Here is a 20,415-nt window from a genome sequence, read left to right as displayed (position 1 = left end):
CACAATGGGCTTTTATACATACGCACACACACACACACACACACACACACACACACACACACACACACACACGCAACACAATGGGCTTTATATAATGCCATTTATTTGGCGGAAGCTTTTATACCGAAGCGTCTCTCTCTCTCTCGCTCTCTCTCGCTCTCTCGCTCGCTCTGTACCTTATGTCAAGTGCATCATGTGTACAGGGGTGTCGCACCAAATCCTGGGCCCTGGGTACAAGGATTCACTGAGGGCCCCCCCCCCCCCATGAATGTTCTTCATAGGGGGAGGAGGGGGTTTAACCCATTTAGACAGGGAACGCAGTGTATTACGCGTTATTTTGTGCTTTAACTATTGAAAAATAGCAGATCTCACAGCACGGCACCGAGTGGTAGATCTGCTATTTTTGAAAAGTCGTGTTTTCTTTTTATTTATTTTTTGTCAAAGGTGCTCAAACTTTCATGTCAAGGACCCCCAAAATGATATGTATCTGGCCACAGACCCCCATCTCAAAATATGTAGTTTCAGGGACCCCCAGAAGCAAAATTTGAGTTACAAATGTTTGCTTAAAAAATACATATTTGCACACATTTTCACAACTTTTCAAAAATAGCAGATCTACAAGCTCGCAGCACAGCACTGGGTGCCACGCTGTGAGCTTGTATATCTGCTATTTTTCAATAGCTAAAGTATAAAATAATGAAGGCCCTCCTCCTTGGGCCCTAGTAACTCAGTCCCACTTCCCCCCCTTGTGACGCCCCTGCATGTGCACGGTGCTTCGCAGCACCAGGTGTCCCCCGATATGGAAACAGACCTTTTTTCTTTTTACGCTTCTCCGCTCAACTATAAGCTCATAATTTAACTCTGAGAGTGTACGAACGCGACCATATGGACCCCCCATACGCACGCATGCGGATCCATTTGGTTGCATTCGTACGAGTTCAAGAGTTACAAATGGACGCATTAGCTAAGTATTTTACTGTGTTACTGTACGCGAGGCCACTCACATGCACGTACGCTGTACATTCTAGGAATAGCATGTGTACAACCTAGCTGTCTAGCGGCGCTGCACTGGCTTGTAGCAGGTAGAGCTACGCTAGTGTCAAAGAGGACACTTAAACCTCAAATACCGGGAACGCGCCCGAGCCACGTTAGATTCTAACCACTTTAACCATTATTCTATGCTTTAACTATTGAAAAACAGCAGATATACAAGCTCGCAGCGCAGCACCGAGTGCCGCGCTGTGAGCTTGTACATCAGCTATTTTTTGAAAAATCTTGAAAATGTGTGCAAGTCTTTGAATATCTTTGACCCGATCTTTGACCCGACTCCTGAAATCCTTCCTCTAAATCAGTGGTTCTCAAACTTTTTCATGTCAAGGACCCCCCAAAATTACATTTATTTGGCCGCGGACCCCCCCATCTCAAAATATGTTGTTCCAGGGACCCCCCCAGAAGCAGAGATTTGAGTTACAAAAGTTTGCTTTGAAAAATATATATTGAGAAATGTGCACACATTTTCAAGATTTTTCAAAAAAATAGCAGATCTACAAGCTCGCAGCGTGGCACTAGGTGCCGCGCTGTGAGCTTTTAGATCTGCTATTTTTCAATAGTTAAAGCATTCAATAATTCTAAGTCTACATGGGTTAACCCCTCCTAGTTGCTCCCGGTGAGCAGGTCGGGTGCCCTGCATGGTTTCCTCTGCCCTACAGTAGGTGTGTGTGAATGTAATGCACTCTGTAAAGTGCTTTGGATAACGGCGCTACATAATGTATAAGCACTATTTATATATTTTTTTTCTTTTTTTCCCCCCTCTCTGGGTCTCTTTGAAACTCTGAAAGTGATTTTGACCTTTGTTGGAAACTTGGGGCGGTACACATATATAGTCATGGGTGATATAAAATGGAAATGGTGCATTAATATAGCGCCGCTATCCAAGGTGACTTTACATAGATTGTGCATTACATTCACCCGCACACTCACCCATTTTCCCACACACATTCACACACCGATGGCAGAGGAAACCATGCAAGGCACCAACCTGCTCACCGGGAGCAACTAGGGGTTCACAGTCTTGCTCAAGGACTCTTCCACACTAACTCTGGGGGAGCCCGGATTCGAACTGGGAACCCTTCATGCTCTAATGACGGTTTCTCTACCCCTGAGATATGCCGCCCCCAGAGTAACTCTGGGGGAACCCGGGATCAAACTGGGAAACTTCCGGTTGCCAAGTTGCCGCTCTACCTCCTGAGCCACTGCCACCCCTAATTGTGGGCTCGCCTATAAGGCGAGCACACTTTAGATGTTGTCATTATTTATCTATCAGTCATATCATACTGTAGACGGGAACTTCGGTTCCTTTCTACTCCTACATACTTAGTGAGAAAATGAAAATAAAAACATCAATGTGTTCGGTTTACTGTGGCGAAGTGTGCTATTATTTTCTATAGCAATCGGCCAAATGGTGGCGCTGTAGGAAGCCTTCGAAAGTGCGAACTTTGAACAGGTATAGCTCATGCTGTGTTATACATACAGCCATGAAACCTGTATACACTTATGCGTCTCCTCATGCCAAACAACTTTTACCCTCTAACTTTTGACCTCTGACCTTTAGGACTCCCACAATTCGGAATTATATGAAAAACAGTAAAAATCTATCTCCTCCTGGGATTTTCGCGTCAAGTGCACAAAACCTTTTTCACATGAACTTTGGACCAATACGGTCAGATTGATCAACCAGATTTTTTTTAAAGTGAAATATAATTTTTTAATAATTCAATCAATATTGCGGTTTTATGCAAATTATTCTTCGGCCTCTAAATCATACATGCAAAGTTACACGTTCATGGCATTTGGCAAAGATGTGGAGGGTTAGTCAAAGTATCACTGAAACCAATTTTATTCCAATCGGCCAAAGGGGGGCGCTATACGAAGCGTTTGAAAATTCAAACTTCAAACGGGCATAAGTCATGACTCGTTTTGTTTGAAGACATGCAACTTGTTACACGCGTGCTTTGACTCGAGCGGAAGACATCTGTGTCGTTGTTAAGTAAGCTCCGCCCTTCGATTTTCCGCCATATTGAGCAGTTTGTAAAACGCGTAAACCCACTTTTATTCTGGAATCTTCGCTCCACGTGCACAAAACTTTTTTTACGTGAACTTTGGACCGATATCTAAAGATCTGTCGGATCGGATTTCTTTAAAATTGAAACATGCTTTTTTAAATAAATTCAATGAATATTGCAGTTTTATGCAAATTATTCTTCTGCCTCTAAATCATACATGCAAAGTAACATGTTCATGGCATTTGGCAAAGATGTAGAGTGTTAGTCCAAATATCACTAAAACCAATCTTACCCCAATTGGCCAAAGGGGGGCGCTATATCATTTTGAGCAGTTTGTGAAACGCTTAAACCAGTTAGGATTTTTTTTTTGCAATTTGCATGAAACATTCGACACACAATCTAAGGACCTTTATCTAATATGCCTATGAAGTGCACACACACAAAAAAATTATAATAATGAATATAGCTGCAAGCAGCGATAAAGTGGCCAAAGCCAAAAACACCTCAAATCATGAACACAGCCTGCAATGTGTGTGAAATCTTGCAAGCACATTCCCAATAGGTCAAGGAACAGATACCACCCTTCTTACATTGGCCTGTTATAGCGCCACCAGCGGGTCAACTTTTGCACAACACATTTTTGGAACAAAATGGACCAATCGTTGACGTCAGTAACGTCAAAGAGAGCACTGCCTGCGATCTTGACATTTTGTGCTTTTATAGCCATTGTTTTCTGGCCTGAAGCGAGCCCACAATTGTTTCGAAGGAACAATATTTTTCTAGTGACAATATCTAACCGTCATATCAAGTTCTCCACAAAACTTCGGTTCCTTTCTACTCCTACATACTTAGACAGAAAATGAAAATAAAAACATCAATGTGTTCAGCTTACAGTGGCGAAGTGTGCTATTATTTTTTACAGCAATCGGCCAAATGGTGGCGCTGTAGGAAGCCTTCGAAAGTGCGAACTTTGAACAGATAGAGCTCATGCTCTGTTATACGTACAGTCATGAAACCTGTATACACGTATACGTCTCCTCATGCCGAACAACTTTTACGCTCTGACTTTGACCTCTGACCTTTAGATCCCCCAGAATTTTGAATTATATAAAAAACAGTAAAAATCTATCTCCTCCTGGGATTTTTGCGTTACGCGCACAAAACTTTTTTCACATGAACTCTGGACCAATACGGTCAGATTGATCAACCAGATTTTTTTTTAAATGAAACATTATTTTTTAATAATTCACTCAATATTGCAGTTTTATGCCAATAATTCTTTTGCCTCTAAATCATACATACAAAGTCACACGTTCATGGCATTTGGCAAAGATGTAGAGGGTTAGTCAAAATATCACTGAAACCAATCTTATTCCAATCGGCCAAAGGGGGGCGCTATACGAAGCGTTTGAAAATTCAAACTTCAAACGGGCATAAGTCATGACTCGTTTCGTTTGAAGACATGCAACTTGTTACACGCGTGCTTTGACCCAAGCGGAAGACATCTGTGTCGTTGTTAAGTAAGCTCCGCCCTTTGATTTTCCGCCATTTTGAGCAGTTTGTAAAACGCGTAAACCCGCTTTTATTCTGGAATTTTCGCTCCACGTGCACAAAACTTTTTTTACGTGAACTTTGGACCGATATCTAAAGATCTGTCAGATCGGATTTCTTTAAAATTGAAACATGCTTTTTTAAATAAATTCAATGAATATTGCAGTTTTATGCAAATGATTCTTCTGCCTCTAAATCATACATGCAAAGTAACATGTTCATGGCATTTGGCAAAGATGTAGAGTGTTAGTCCAAATATCACTAAAACCAATCTTACCCCAATTGGCCAAAGGGGGGCGCTATATCATTTTGAGCAGTTTGTGAAACGCTTAAACCCGTTAGGATTTTTTTTGCAATTTGCATGAAACATTCTACACACAATCTAAGGACCTTTATCTAATATGCCTATGAAGTGCACACACACACACACACACACACACACACACACACACACACAAATAATAATGAATATAGCTGCAAGCAGCGATAAAGTGGCCAAAGCCAAAAACACCTCAAATCATGAACACAGCCTGCAATGTGCGTGACATTTGCAAGCACATTCCCAATAGGTCAAGGAACAGATACCACCCTTCTTACATTGGCCTGTTATAGCGCCACCAGCGGGTCAACTTTTGCACAACACATTTTTGGAACAAAATGGACCAATCTTTGACGTCAGTAACGTCAAAGAGAGCACTGCCTGCGATCTTGACATTTTGTACTTTTATAGCCATTGTTTTCCGGCTTGAAGCGAGCCCACAATTGTTTCGAAGGAACAATATTTTTCTAGTATATACATGTGTTTGTTTTTTATCTATTCACATTGTTGCATGGCATAAAAGGGCTCAGAATGGCATTTAAGACATAAATGACCTTAAATGTTCGCCAATGTACCTAAAGAGTCTAGTAGTGCTACTTTGTGCTGAAAGAGGGATTTCTAATGAGAGAGCAACAACACATCATCATCAGCTGACTAATCCTAATCTGTCTGGCGGAGGTCTGAAGCCAGATCACATTGCATATTTAATCTGAGAGGAAAAGCCGACAGTGAAGGATCAAAAAGCGACGTCTCTGTTTGTTTGTATGTTTATACGGATACGCCTTAACGTCAGCTAGTCTTCCTGGGGTCCAAGACATTAAAATACATTAACATTTTTTTTTTTTTACAAAAGTCGAGTATAATAGCCTAAAAAGAGAAACCCACAGGGATACGACAGATTTAAACACTATCAATCTGGTATGTGAGAAAATGTGTTATTTTATGTTTTGAGAGTACGGTTTATGAAGTCAAAGTTTCCTTTTAAAACAGGCTTTTTCTCTGGTGTCATGAATCATGAATGAGTCATGAAGTAGCTGCCATGTTGGCCTATAAAAAGCAGCTTTCTTCATGGAGTTGGACTTAATATCTGAGCAGCAAGTTATATTCTCATTAAAATATATATATATATATATATATAAAAATGAGCGCTTGGCCGCCACAAGCCAGTCATCCCTGTGATAACTTTCCCGACACAACCCTGATGCTTAAAACCCTAAAAGCCAGAGGGATGGTGAGGCCACACTTTCACGCTCTGTACTCGTACTGAACGCTCTGTACTCACACTGAACACTCTGTACTCATACTGAGAGTCTAAGATCAAACTGTCTTTTTCTCTTCTTCTGCTTCACAGGCTTTGTGTCCTGTGTTCTGTGGTCCCTGTCCTGTCCTGTCCTGTCCTGTCCTGTCCTGTCCTGTCCTGTCCTGTCCTGGCCTGTCCTGTCCTGTCCTGTCCTGTCCTGTCCTGTCCTGTCCTGTCCTGTCCTGTCCTGTCCTGTCCTGTCCTGGCCTGGCCTGGCCTGGCCTGGCCTGGCCTGGCCTGGACAGGACAGGGACCAGGTAAAAAGTGTCCTCTCCAGACCATGAATGCAGTTTTTGCTATGGTGAAAGAAATGCAAACACCCTCTTTCCATGCCATACCTGAAGGCAACATTCAAGAGAGAATTGCCTTGTCCAAACTATCCTGAACTTGAATGCAGCATCTTATGTTGAAAGAATTGTTATTAATACTATTAATAGACTTTTGCCCTATAATGACATGCCCAAAAATAGGGAACCAATGAAAAGTGATTAAATTGGGGACACAATGGCAAAATCATTTCCAATATTGATGCCATCAAAAAAAGAAGAAAATCATGAGCGATATATATATTAATTTGACTCAACACGGGGAAGCTCACCCGGCCCGGACACGGAAAGGATTGACAGATTGATAGCTCTTTCTCGATTCTGTGGGTGGTGGTGCATGGCCGTTCTTAGTTGGTGGAGTGATTTGTCTGGTTGATTCCGATAACGATACATATATGGACCTCTACTAATGTACAGTACGTTAGTACAGTGTATCATAGCTAACAGTAGGTAATGCAGCAGCTATAGACTCCATTACAACAAAGGGTTCCAGCAAAGTTCAAGCAATTACAGAAATGCAACCCAACACTAATTAACATACAAATGAACCAGCACTTATACTAATGGCATTATACCAGTAAACACCACAATAAACAAACACACGCACACGCACGCACACACACACACACACACACACACACACACACACACACACACACACACACACACACACACACACACACACACACACACACACACACACACACACACACACACACATATTACGCAACGCAGCCCTTTTCTCTGTTGTGCCTCAACAAACCCTGACATTCTCTGCGACGCTGGCTCTGTATATCATGTTTATTCCATTTTGGTCTGAACGCAAATCTGTGTCACACAAATAGCAGATATACAAGCTAGATCTGCTATTTTCTGAAAAACCGTGAACATTTGGGGACGTTTTTTAATATTTTCGACCCAATTCTATAAATGTCCTCAAAATCCTTCGTCTAAATCAGTGGTTCTCAAACCTTTTCATGTCAAGGACCCCCAAAATTACATGATATTTGGCCCTTGGACCCCCATCTCAACATATGTTGTTCCAGGGACCACCCAGGAGCAAATGTTTGAGTTACAAAAAAAGTAAAAAAAAAATATATACCCTGTATATATATTCAAAGACTTGCAAAAAGAAAAAAAAAACACGATTTTTCAAAAATAGCAGATCTACAAGCTCGCAGCGCGGCACTTGTGAGCTTGCATGTATATCTGCTATTTTTCAATAGCTAAATCGTTCAATAATTCTAGGCCTAAACGGGTTATTATATACTGTATACGTCTGGGTTATGTTATGTTTTATGCAAATATACACACACACACACACACACACACACACACACACACACACACACACACACACACACACACACACACACACACACACACACACACACACACACACACACACACACACACACACACACACAGAGCATGGTTTAAGACCGTGTCTTGCATGTTACACTGTACCGCGCGCCACAGTAGGCTGCATGTAAGCAATTTACGGCGTAATTACGGCTTCAATTCATGTCTGTAATTTCACTTCATTGCCATTTAATGAGTCTATAGGCAATATGCTAATTGCGTAATCAGATTATGTTCAGAGCCAATCTTGGGCTCCGTCTGCGTCTGTGTAAGAACGATGTATCAGTGTCTGTCCGGTGGAAACCTTGTATGTCCAAATATGGTGCTTTGCAGGAATAAAAGCCGGTGTTCCTTTTGATCCGCGTTCCTAAGCCAATCATTTGAGGACGAGACTTGATGTGTCTCCATAGCTAACCAATGCTGGTCGTCCAATTATTGGCTTAGGACAATATATCCATGAATTCAAGTCTCTATTGGGTTAGTAATCAATATGGGGTGAAATATCCCTTTAACCACTTCAAACATTCACTTTAAAAAAGAACTTAGCAAAACACAGCTTTTCCTTTTTTTTTTTTTTTCAAGAAAGGGAGAAAAAACATAATTAGACCCTGCAGAAAAATGCGTGCAAAAATCCTTAATTAGGCAGACTAAAATCATTGATTGTGCGGTCAAAAAAACTTTGATTTGTGTGATTGTACGTATGCTGTAAACTATGTGGGTAGTTCTGAAATATGCAGGCGGAAATATGCGGTTATGCAGCCTTTTTCAAAACATGTGACCCCCACATAATCTGCTGAATTTCTGGCTGATTATGCAGGAAATTCTGCGATATTCGCACATTCACATTTTTATGGAGGGTCTACATAATGTGTGTGTATGAGGCTGCCGCGAGGCTGACGCGGTAGCCTCTATCTTTCAAATGGATGCTCGTGTATGGACACAGATTATTTTACGATTCTAGCACAGCCGTGGGTTCGAGTCCCGATGCACAACGTCATTTTGCTGTGCGTCCCCATCTCTCTCTCTCCCCAATTCCTGTCAGCCTATACTCTACAACAAAGGCATAAAAAGCCCAAGAATAAATCTTAAAAAAAAACAAGAAAAAAACATATATAGAATAGATACAAGGTTTCTGCCCAACGACAGAGACCATATCCAGGCTGTATAAAAACCTTTGACAGTATGTATTTATTTATCGTCCGCCCACCCATCAGGAGAGGAGATTAATGTATGTTTTTTCTCCCTCTCTCATTTTCAAAGTGTGAAATAGGCTTGAGTGCCTCTGTGACTCACACCAATCTGAGAGCAATGACACCTTTCTGTGCGCGCACGTACACACACACACACATACACGCACACGCACGTGCACACAGCTGTGACTAATAGTGCATCATCTCTGGTACATGCTGTGGAGGTAACATTGTTAAGACATTGTTAAGTCTGAACAATGAATGGATTTAAATAGCCGATCATTTCAGGCAGCACAATGCCGTCATTTGACGGATTATAAACGGAGCATATAAGCCTATGGGAGGGATATATAACTAGAAATACTGTTCCTACGAAACAGTGTGGGCTCGCTGCTCCCTCATTGGCTAAAGGCCCTGCCGTTTGGTGGATTGCTGAGCTTCACATGACATTTCAGCCAACCAGACCATAAATGGGCCAATCTACAGAATCTTTCAAGCTACACGTGACATCATATCATAATGAAATGGGTGGAGTTGATAAAGCACGATTTTCCTCGATTGGCCGAGCCCTGACCCATCGGCTTTGAGGGTTGGTCAAACCTCGCAGGACGTTTGTGCCGCACATAGGCGCCAGCGATGATTTTGAACGCACATCAAAAGTAGAAGTGCCAAAAGAAAAGATTGAAAACCAGGTACTTCTTGAATTAAAGGAGTACGTTGAAAGACATGGATTCACACTGAATATACGTCAAAGGTCGAGATCATCAAACACGAAACATTCACGAAACATTCTCTGTATTGGCGATATGAGCTTCTAGATCATATCACCAATACAGAGAATGAGGAGCGGGCGCAAACCTCTAGTTTAGTAAATTGTACTCTCTCTCTCTCAGAATGAGCAACAGTGATAATGGATTACAGAAGTAAAAAAAAACCTGCATTAATTTTGGAGCAGACAAATTATTGAAATGATTATTTCACAAGCTATAAACTCCCTCATGAATCAATTTGGGTGTATTTTATAGATAGATAGATCAGCCATGGGGGCAGAGTGATGAATGAAAAAGCAGTGGAGATTTTATAATCCAGTCACATCAGTGACGGTCTTATCAATGCTAGAGTGAACAACAATTTGACTTCGCCATCAGTCCTCAAGTCAGTACTGTGCCATTCATTGTCAGAAGCAGGGTTGCATCTTTATAGGCAGTAGATAGTGGTTTAAAAACTCAGCTCACAGCACTGGTTCAATGGTTCCTTCCCAGTTCGATCCTGGGCTCCCTCAGAGTTAGTGCCTAAGTGTCTTTGAGCAAGACACTGAACTCTTAACGGCTCCTGATGAGCAGGTTGGTGCCTTGCATGGTTTCCGCCACCGCCGTCGTGCCGTGGGTGAATGTAACGCACATTGTAAAGTGCTTTGGATGAAAGTGCTACAGTATATTTTTTGGAACGTATTATTTAATTTTTTTCAATAAGTGATAACTAAAGCCTACGCACAGGGGCTGCCATAGCTTAGTGGTTAGTGAGCCTGCCTGGGGAGCCAGAGCCCCTGGTTGTCGCAGGTACGATTCCAGGCCAGGCCAGCAATGTGTGGAAGTGTCCCTGAGCAAGACCCCTAACCCCCAACTGCTCCCCCCTCTAAGACCCCTAACCCCCTTCAAGGTTCAAACGAGTTGTGTTTTTTTTTAACAGAAGCACAGAACGCGTCTGTGTCTGTGATCATTTGGGGGATCGATCAAAAAATAGTAACACATTCTGTGACTACTTGAAAAGCTTAGGAAAAACCAAAGATAGCTGGCATGTGGTTAGTAGTTTGGTTAAACATTCTTGGCAGTGAATTAACCCATTTAGGAAGGGAAGCCCTTTCAAGATGCAAAGCCATTTTCTGGAGCCACTGATGTTCAGTATACAGCAACATCATTATTTTGTAATTATTGAGTAAATATTTAAGTTTTTCAGAAAACTTAGGTCAGGATTTAGAAGGAGTTTTTAGAATCGACCTCAGTCCTAAATGGTCTAATTAACCACTTGGTCCCCATCATCCACATTGTGGGGAGAACATTAACCAAAAATCTACAGCTTTATCCAGCACCTTATGGTTAAAGCATTAGGGACCACATTAGATATCACTGCTGCTGCTGTGGCCGCAATTTCCTATCACAAAGTGAATTAATTAATCTTCCCAAAAGAGTGGTGATTAATAAAGAGCTTGAGGGCTGTTTTTCCATCTCATTTCAATTAATCATCTCAACAAATTAATCTACTAATTTAATTGCTGTTGGCAATATTAGCAATAATGTTACTAAATGAAAAGCGGTATCGTTGTACGTCTACGTGTTTTTTTTTTAATTGTCCCTGATTGCGATCATTTGTCACTCGTGCCTTGACACTCGTGCTTGGAACACAGTGGAAATCCACAACGTTAATTTGGTTCCATCTGTACGCTCTCAGAGAGAATGATAGTGAAGATTCCATTGTGAGGGGCTTGAGTGGAGTAGTCCGTCTAAGGCCCCGGCTACACGGAGCTGGATTGTTGATATCCAGATAGATTGTTGATATCCAGATAGAAAACTATCTAGGTCCACACGGAGCTGGATATCTAGGTCTAAAATATGAGTCCCCAGACCTCCACTAGAGGGAGGCATGGAGGGAGGTCTATAATTATAGGCTCCAACAAGCATGCCAGGCCAGTAGGTGGCGCCGTGGTGGTAAGGGATAAGTAATACCCAGAGTGCTCTACCATAGAAGAATAGGCTCAGCATCTCAGCATGCGCAGTACTAAGCCGGAACACCGGCAGTGAATCAAAAACAAAAACAAACAGCTACTGAAAACACGTGAGTGAAGTCATGGAGAGCAAGAAGAAAAAAGATAAAAGTGAAAAAAGTGATAAAATTTTTATATGGACCGACGATGAGGTTGAGTTGCTGCTTAATATCGCCGTACAATACAAGGCCATGAGAGCACAAGAGAGTGTTGACTGGGATTCGTGTTACATGCCAAAAGAATCAATGGGCATGCGCGAAGATTACGGTGATGTCATTGTCTTCAGAAATATCCGCCTATCTTGACTACACGGATCCAGTGAAGCGGATAGTTTTCAGTGTCTCCACTTATTTATCCGGATTGAAAACTATCCAGATTCACTGCCAAACTATCCAGCTTCGTGTGGCTACATGCCCCAACAGCACAAAAAAGTGTCTAGATATCAACAATCCAGCAACAATCCAGCTCCGTGTAGCCGGGGCCTAAGACTTAGACTCTAAGTGGTCTTGGAGGATTTGTTTGGATACGTGGTCTGCAGGGACGCTGCCACGGTGATGGTTTTGAGACATAGGTTCTGGTAGCCTCCGTTGCCATCATTTCCTCCAGTTACCCATACTTGTAAGAGTTCTCAAATGCTGCCCGAACCCGACCATACCCGAACCCGACTCCGACATTTAGGGTAGGGTAGGGCCTAAAATGCATGCTAAATAGTCGGGCCAGCCCAGTTAGGGCCGGGCCTCCATTTCCAGGTCCTTTGAGAACTCTAATACTTGTGTAGCTCAGATTCTGAGCTGGGCTGACCAGAGATATAATGGTTTCAGCCCCGACGTTCTTCTCGCCGCCCTAGTGGCAAAAAAAAAAAAAAAACTCGGATTACCGTCTAAATACGTACACACACACATGCACGCACACACACACACACACAGATTAGCAGTGGCATACTCAGATATATCTCATTGTAGAAACACTCACAGCAATACTGCATTCACTCTTGAGCAGAAGTGTTGAAGCAGTAACAGTAGGATTGGCAAGAAGACATAGTTGGAGAACCGAACATAGAGCGGTCCTTTTCACAATCAGATTATTGGATAGTAAGCCTAATTACTCATTCATATTACATAGGCAACTGGCACTGGGTGAAAATGGGTTACAAAATCGTGGGATAAAATAAAATAAAAAATCCAGCCAGCCAGTCAGCAAGTCAGTCAGTCAGTCAGTCAGTCAGCCAGCCAGCCAGCCAGCCAGCCAGCCAGTCAGCCAGTCAGTCAGTCAGTCAGTCAGTCAGCCAGCCAGTCAGCGATGCAATTACATTGTTAACAGACAGTGAGTCAGTCAGTCAGTCACACACTGCCAGCCACACGGAGGTCGCACGCCCCTCACCTCGCTCACTATCGCAAATTACATTAGTGCTCACTCTACCCCTCTCTAACCCTCTCTCTCTCACCACCTCTACCCTCTCTATCTCTCTGTAATGTGATGCTCTCTCTCTCTCTCTCTCTCTCTCTCTCTCTCTCTCTCTGTGTAATGTGATGCTCGCTCTCTCTCCCAGTGTAATGTGATGTAACTGGTACCTAAAGTGCTGAGTGCTTCCAGGCGGTGACAGATAGAAACCATTAATGACACGGTGGAGTCACTTAAGGACACTATTAGTTCACCGTGGAGACGGGAGGAAGCGTCCCTATCTTCATGTCGCTTTGGTTTGCTGTCATGTTGAACAGGACGCTTCCGTTGTACCCTAAATTACTTTCTCCTTTCGTCCATGTTTTGTTTTTAGAGTGATGCCACCGTCAGTTGGTACAAGCAAGGGGAAATGGGGCTATAGTGTACTTTCAGAGAAAAACCTAATATAAACATCTATTAAAATGTATAACCCATTACCCTTCTGCTTATGGAAGGGCTCGAGAGATAGGGATATACCTCTGTTACTAGTCCAGGCGTTTCGGGCAGTATTTTTATGTAATCGTGCACATTATGAAAGAAGCATGAAATTTGGCACACAGTTACAACATGCCATATGGAACATTTTTGGCTATAGGGACATCGCAGATTTGTCTTGGGAAACTTGTGGGAGCCAATCAAAGTTGGGCTCTCATAGACTTTACTATAGAGTAAAATAATACAAAAAATAAATATGCTTAAATAGCATATGAGGGGTCAAACTAGGTGTTTTTCGGGATTCTGAATCCAATGCAGGCATTTGTTTCGCAGGAAAAACATTCCTTGGGCTAAAAACTGACCCCATAATTTGGCAATAAAACTATGGTTTAGTGATGAGTCATCACTTTTCACAGTTTTGTGGCGGCCGTTTCTTGGAAAGGAATGTTTTTCCTGCAAAACAAATGCAGAATCCTGAAAAAACCCTAGTTTGACCCCTCATATGCTATTTAAAGCATATTTATTTTTTGTATTATTTTACTCTATAGTAAAGTCTATGAGAGCCCAACTTTGATTGGTTCCCACAAGTTTCCCAAGACAAATCTGCGATGCCCCTATAGCCAAAGATGTTCCATAATGGCATGTTCTAACTGTGTGCCAAATTTCATGCTTCTTTCATAAAGTGCACGATTTTTGCCTGAAACGCTCAGACTATACAGAACAAACACTGCTGTAATGATTACTACCAGCATTAAAGAGGTAAACGTATCAACAGAAACTATTTTGTTCCAGGCAAAACCAATTGCATGAAGCTGCACACTGTAGCTTTCCCGTTCTGCCTCCCGCATTCGAACCCAGGTCTCCTTCAGGTCAAAACGTGTGTTAAACCACAAACAGGATCGTGTCAAATCCATAAAGTGGATGTAAATGTCTGAATAGAAGATACAACCAAATACAATACGTTTTATTATACTAACATACACTGAACTGAACAGGTGATTGGTCTACCGAGGTTTTTATGCTTCAATGTATTCTTGATATATACCTGGTATTGATGCTGATGTATTCATTTATGTGTCTGCCAAATGCCTAAATTGTAATTGTAATAGAGGGTGTGCGCGTGACATCATCATACGCGTAAGTTATGCGGGAACGCCTATACTGAGTGTCAAAAAACTACTTTCTGGCCTTGACAGCCCAAACATCCAAACAGAAAAGTCCTTTCTGATTGCATTAAACAACGTTAAACGACGTTAAGACTCATTTTGTCTCTCACTTTGCCATTCGATTTGCCACTCACTTTATGCATGTGCATACCCTCTATACTCATATTAACCCTTTCCAAGCCACGGGGAGCCACTTAATATTAAAACCGTTTTATACCGGACATCTGAGCAAGGATGTCTCAGGTAGTCTTTTACCGTACTTTTACCGTACTATGTCATTAAAAACGAAATAAATGATTTTTATCCGAAAATCAGCGATCGTCTAACCTTCCCTAGTCACCGCTCGTCCTTCGATAGCGCATGGCTCCTCTGACATGAAGCAGAAGTGACGTCAGGTCCTTTCCCTGTAATAGCCTCCCAGCTCCCGTCCGTTTTCTGTTTAGACGTTAGTGCTCGCACAGCTGGAGTGCTGGGGGCTAAGCTAGCGAAAATGTTCATATCTACTCTAGAGTCACACTTGGATTATTTGAGCCGACATTTACGTGAACGGATCGCGCACGCAAAACGCACGGGGAGAAGACGTGTCGGCCGAAACCGCCACTCTAAGCCAATGCAGAGGGAGGAATTTTGCTGGTGACTGTGGTGAGAATACAACAGGGATCGCGTGATGTTTATGGGGGATGAAGACCACGTGATATAGCGCTGATGGTCTTGTAAAATGAATGCAGTTCAGATCATAATATAAAAATAGAAATTTCACGGCTAATCTACCAACAAGCCATTCTATTTCGGCTGGCGAAGTGTTAACATACTCAGCCATGGAAACTCTGTGGAAATCCTCGTCCATGTCTCACTTTGCCACGACACAAGCGGTCTACATTTCTGACTAATGGAGTATTCAATCAATACAAAAATAATAATAATAGAGCTTTGAAAATGGTCAAACAAGGGAAAACACAAGCATATATGTTAATCACTGAACCCACTGCAACACAAATTTGCATAACTACAGTATGCCCATACCCAGAAGACATGCACAGTTTGAAACACCGACATAGATATACGCTCTGAAAGACACGTCAACAGGTTGTGACGCATTCCACTCCACGACTCAGGGGCGTCAATTGGGTATGGCAGGGGTATGCAGCTGCCATACCCTGGGTCCAGGGGGGAGAATAAAAGTTACTTTTAAATATAAATCCATGAATGTCTCTTTGTCTCTCTGTGCTGGTTATTATATTGTTAAATTACAGTGCAATAACTACAAATGCAAAATTTAACACAATGGTCACTTTAACAAGGTATTATAATTATATTCTCCAAACAAAATGGTATATTCCCAGGTTCAGCTGCACAGGTGCAATTCATTATTGTTAATTGTGGCACGTTTACTAAAACATGCCAAGTTTAGCTGCACTTGAACATCCATTCCAGGCTGCCATATCCAGCCCAAGAAACCGTAGAAACAGGGGAAAAAAGTTAATGTACTTCTTAAAATAAATGTATCATGCCTGTTGCTAAGGTATGGCAACATGACTGGTGTCTTGCACGCGCGCCTAGTCATGTTGCCATACCTTAGCTTTTTCTCAACTGAGTACAGTGCTGTCGTAAAAAAAACAACGAGTGTGTTTTTCAAGTTAGGGTGTGACACTTTCTATCTGTCAGAGCTATAACTCACTGTATATCTCTCTCTATCTCTCTCTCTCTCTCTCTCTCTCTCTGTGCACAGCGCTAACAAGCTAACAGACGCTCACACAGAGTAAGGTCACGTCTCCATCGGCGAGTCGCTCACAACAACAAGAGGTCACGTACGTACGCTCTGTCACCGAGCAGCGCTCTTTTTTCAGGGCCGCCGCGACCTTTGATTCCCGACAAAACGAGAGCCTTTCCAGTGAAGAGAACAGGAGAACACAACAAAAAAAAAGCGATTGTCTTTCTTTCTTTCTTTGAATGCCTCCATCCATCCACACTTGTCCAGGTTGATTGGTAGCCTGGAAACCAAGCCAATCTGAATCCTTATATTTTGCTCGCCGCAAAGTTGTGGGTGACCTATCCCCGCCTAATCCCCAGCTAAATGACGGAGAGTTGGTAACCTAATGGACCCTTATAGATCTTTAACTCTTGAGAGTGTAAAATGAAAACAAATGGACCCATTTGCTCCCAAGACTTAGGTTATGGTTAAACATCTGGATTACTTAACACTCGGGTGACTGAAAAGAATCACTTCCACTCTGACTGCATTTATCAGTCAAACTGACTCCTCCCCTGCTCCCAGCGGGGGTTCTATTGTCTTCCAAAAGTGAATTAGCATTTCAATTGACCTCTCAAATGGGGAGCGCAAAAGGTGTGAAATTCTCTCCTTGCTTCTAGGAGGGGGAGGAATGGGTGAGACCTGTCTTTATGACCGATTAGGAAACATTTCAGAAGGGGAAAAAAAAACAGAACATATGTCTTGAGTATTTAGGAAAAGTCATGGAAGGGGAAATTTCTGAGACCTTCACGGGAGAGTTATTGCACTTTGCGATCTCAAAATCGGTCAAAATGACCTGTTATGCTGCATTCACACTGAGAGAAGCCAAGCTAATGGTTGGCTTGGTAATTCAATGTAATATCTATGCAAACCAGCTCTAAAAATTTCAAAGCTTTTTCCAGCTTGGAAATTTTAAAAGCTGGTTTGCCTAGATATTACATTGAATTACCAAGCCAACCATTAGCTTGGCTTTTTTGTATGTGAATGAGGCATTAGTCACCCGTGTGTTAAAGTACAAGAAATCTACACATTTAGAGAATGTAGAAGTATTGCCTGTCATCGTTTTGGGTCTAAACCTCCGCAAATGGTCCATATATGGCTCAAATGAGAAATAAATACCGGTAATGGTCGTTGACATGAAAAGGTCATATCCAACTTATTCAAGGATTTGCATTTGGTCCAGGCTAATATCTTTGCAGTGATAAGAGATCCCTGATGTCATCGATATATATCACTGGCCAGATGGCAAAGGCATGGCCCATATCTGAGAGGCTGGTTCAGATAGGGATCTTCATGTATGGGCATAAAATATATTGTATATTGATACATATTATTATTATTATTAATAAAGGATAAAATTAAATAAAAAGGCCATATATGGACATTCCCAGAAACAGAATTATTTTATGCCCATATATGGAGATTTCTGATGTCATCAATCCCAGGCCCTAAGTGGCACAAGAGCCTGCTTTACTCTGATTTACACCCTACCTTCCCCGAAAACGTTAATATTAAATCCATGTATGTATATTGGATATATATTAATAAAGGTTCAAATAAATAAAATGTCCATATACAGTATGGGCATTCCCAGATGATGCCCTGTTAGGCTCATATATGGAGATCCCCAGGCATCAAACCCAGGCCCTAACTTGCCACGGCCCTGCTTGGCTTTACTAATTAACATATGTTTTATGCCCATATATGGAGATCCCTGTCCCGATGTCATCAATATTAAGAACATATCTGGGAATGCCCAAATTTGGTAATGCCCATATATGGGCATGTTTGGACATAGAATCGTTGACAATCATGCAGAGGTCTCCATATATGTGTAACTGGTCCGATTACATCACTGACCCTAACCCTTTAGGGCGAGGTCGCATGTGACATCACAGTACTGACATCATAGTACTGACATCATAGACTGACCTCCTATATAAACGGTCTCATGTTCAATAAGACTGTTTTACAGAGCAAGCTGGTAAAAGTATTGTTTCAAACAGTGTTGTTGCTGATGGTCTGTCAAATAATGCACTGTACAGTGAAGCTGCGAGGAGCCCCAGATATCACCTCTGGTGTTTCTGTATCGGTGGGACACAAAGTGTACGCATTTGGAGGTCAAAAGTGGCCTACAGAAGTTCAGATCAAAGTGTACGTCTTCAACACAGTGTCTCTGAGATGGAGGACGTTGCCCCCAGTGACGACTACAACAGGAGAACTTCCTCCTGAGGTTCCCTGTAGTCGCTATGGCCACACAGCTGTGCTCATTGATGACATTGTCTACCTCTGGGGAGGATGGAATAAGCATGGGCTTTACGACAACATGCTTCATGCATTTGATGTCGACACCCACAGATGGATCATGATTAGGGTTTCTGGGACCGTTCCTAAGGAGAGGTCAGGTCACTCAGCCTCTGTCTTGGGGAAGGTCATGTATGTCTATGGAGGAAGGACCCAGGATGGACGACGCACTAATGACATCTACAAGCTGGACACCACCACAATGGTCTGGTCCTTTATTAACACCATAGGTACACCGCCTCCTGCTTCATCATATCACTCTGCCACCATCATCGGAACAAAGATGTTTGTGTTTGTGGGCAGAGCGGACTGCAAAAACATCAGAGTGTTTGACGCAGAGACCAACTGCTGGCTCAGCACTCCTTCTGCACAGCTTCTTCCAAAAGAACGCTGGGATCATTCAGCCTTTGCCTACAATGGAGAGCTGTACATAATGGGTGGTAACAGCTGGAGTTTTGTCTCTGTTTCCTTCCATGATATGTGGAAATTCAGTCCAGAGACCTTCTCCTGGAAGGAGGTTAAGCCCAAGGTGAATGACTCATTTTGGAGCACAGGGGGCTGCTGTTGCATGGTGGGAAGTCGTGTCATGATCTTTGGAGGACATAAAGATGATGACACACCCAACAATGACCTGTACATCCTAGACTTGAGTCCTAATCTTAAGACGCTCTGCAAGCTAGCAGTTATTCAGTACGATGTGGAGCAGTCAGAACTCCCACACGACACAAGGTGGGAACTGGAGGCCATGACTGATGGAGGATTGGCTCCATCAAAAAGACGGCGTCATGCCGGCATGGGCGTCAAAAAATGAACCGGGCAAATTTGAGCGTCCGACGTTGATGTCGGCAGTGGAGCACCCTTCATTGATTAAAACGGGCGCGTTCCCAGCGTTGACGTTGACGCGACGCTCGACGCGCCCGGTGGAGCTGGGGGGTAAGATTGTTCCCCTGTCATCACAGTGACAGGGATCAGAGCATGATGTCAGAGCGACAAACCCATAGAACCACAGACAAACCCATAGAATCAGTGTCAGGCGTGAAGTACAGAGATACATGGACAAGATATGACTGTTTTCATATTAAACTTAAAACCTACGGTCGCAATTATGATATATAATATATGCCAATGCCAATGACATCACCACTAGCATCACCAGGAATACTGGTCCCTCATTGGCTCTTAATGATGACGTTGCCAGAGATGCTGGTCCCTGATTGGGCTACGGTCTTAAACAAGAGAGGCCACCGACGTACATACATACCCAGCCAATCACAGTACTTGCACGCTCTGCTGGCGCAAGTAACTAGAAAGATGCAATTGGAAATTGCAAGTGTTGGTTGACGTTGGCTCTAATGGAGAGCCAATGAGAAAAAAAGAAACAATGACATCACAATATCAGCATCACAACGCCGTTTTGCGTGTCGCCGACTGCATACTCATTATTTAGTC

The sequence above is a fragment of the Nannobrachium achirus genome (assembly GCF_963921795.1).
Source record: "Nannobrachium achirus genome assembly, chromosome: 20".
Taxonomy (NCBI): Eukaryota; Metazoa; Chordata; class Actinopteri; order Myctophiformes; family Myctophidae; genus Nannobrachium; species Nannobrachium achirus.
The sequence above is the reverse complement of the archived record's forward strand: the minus strand, read 5'-3'. Positions refer to the sequence as shown.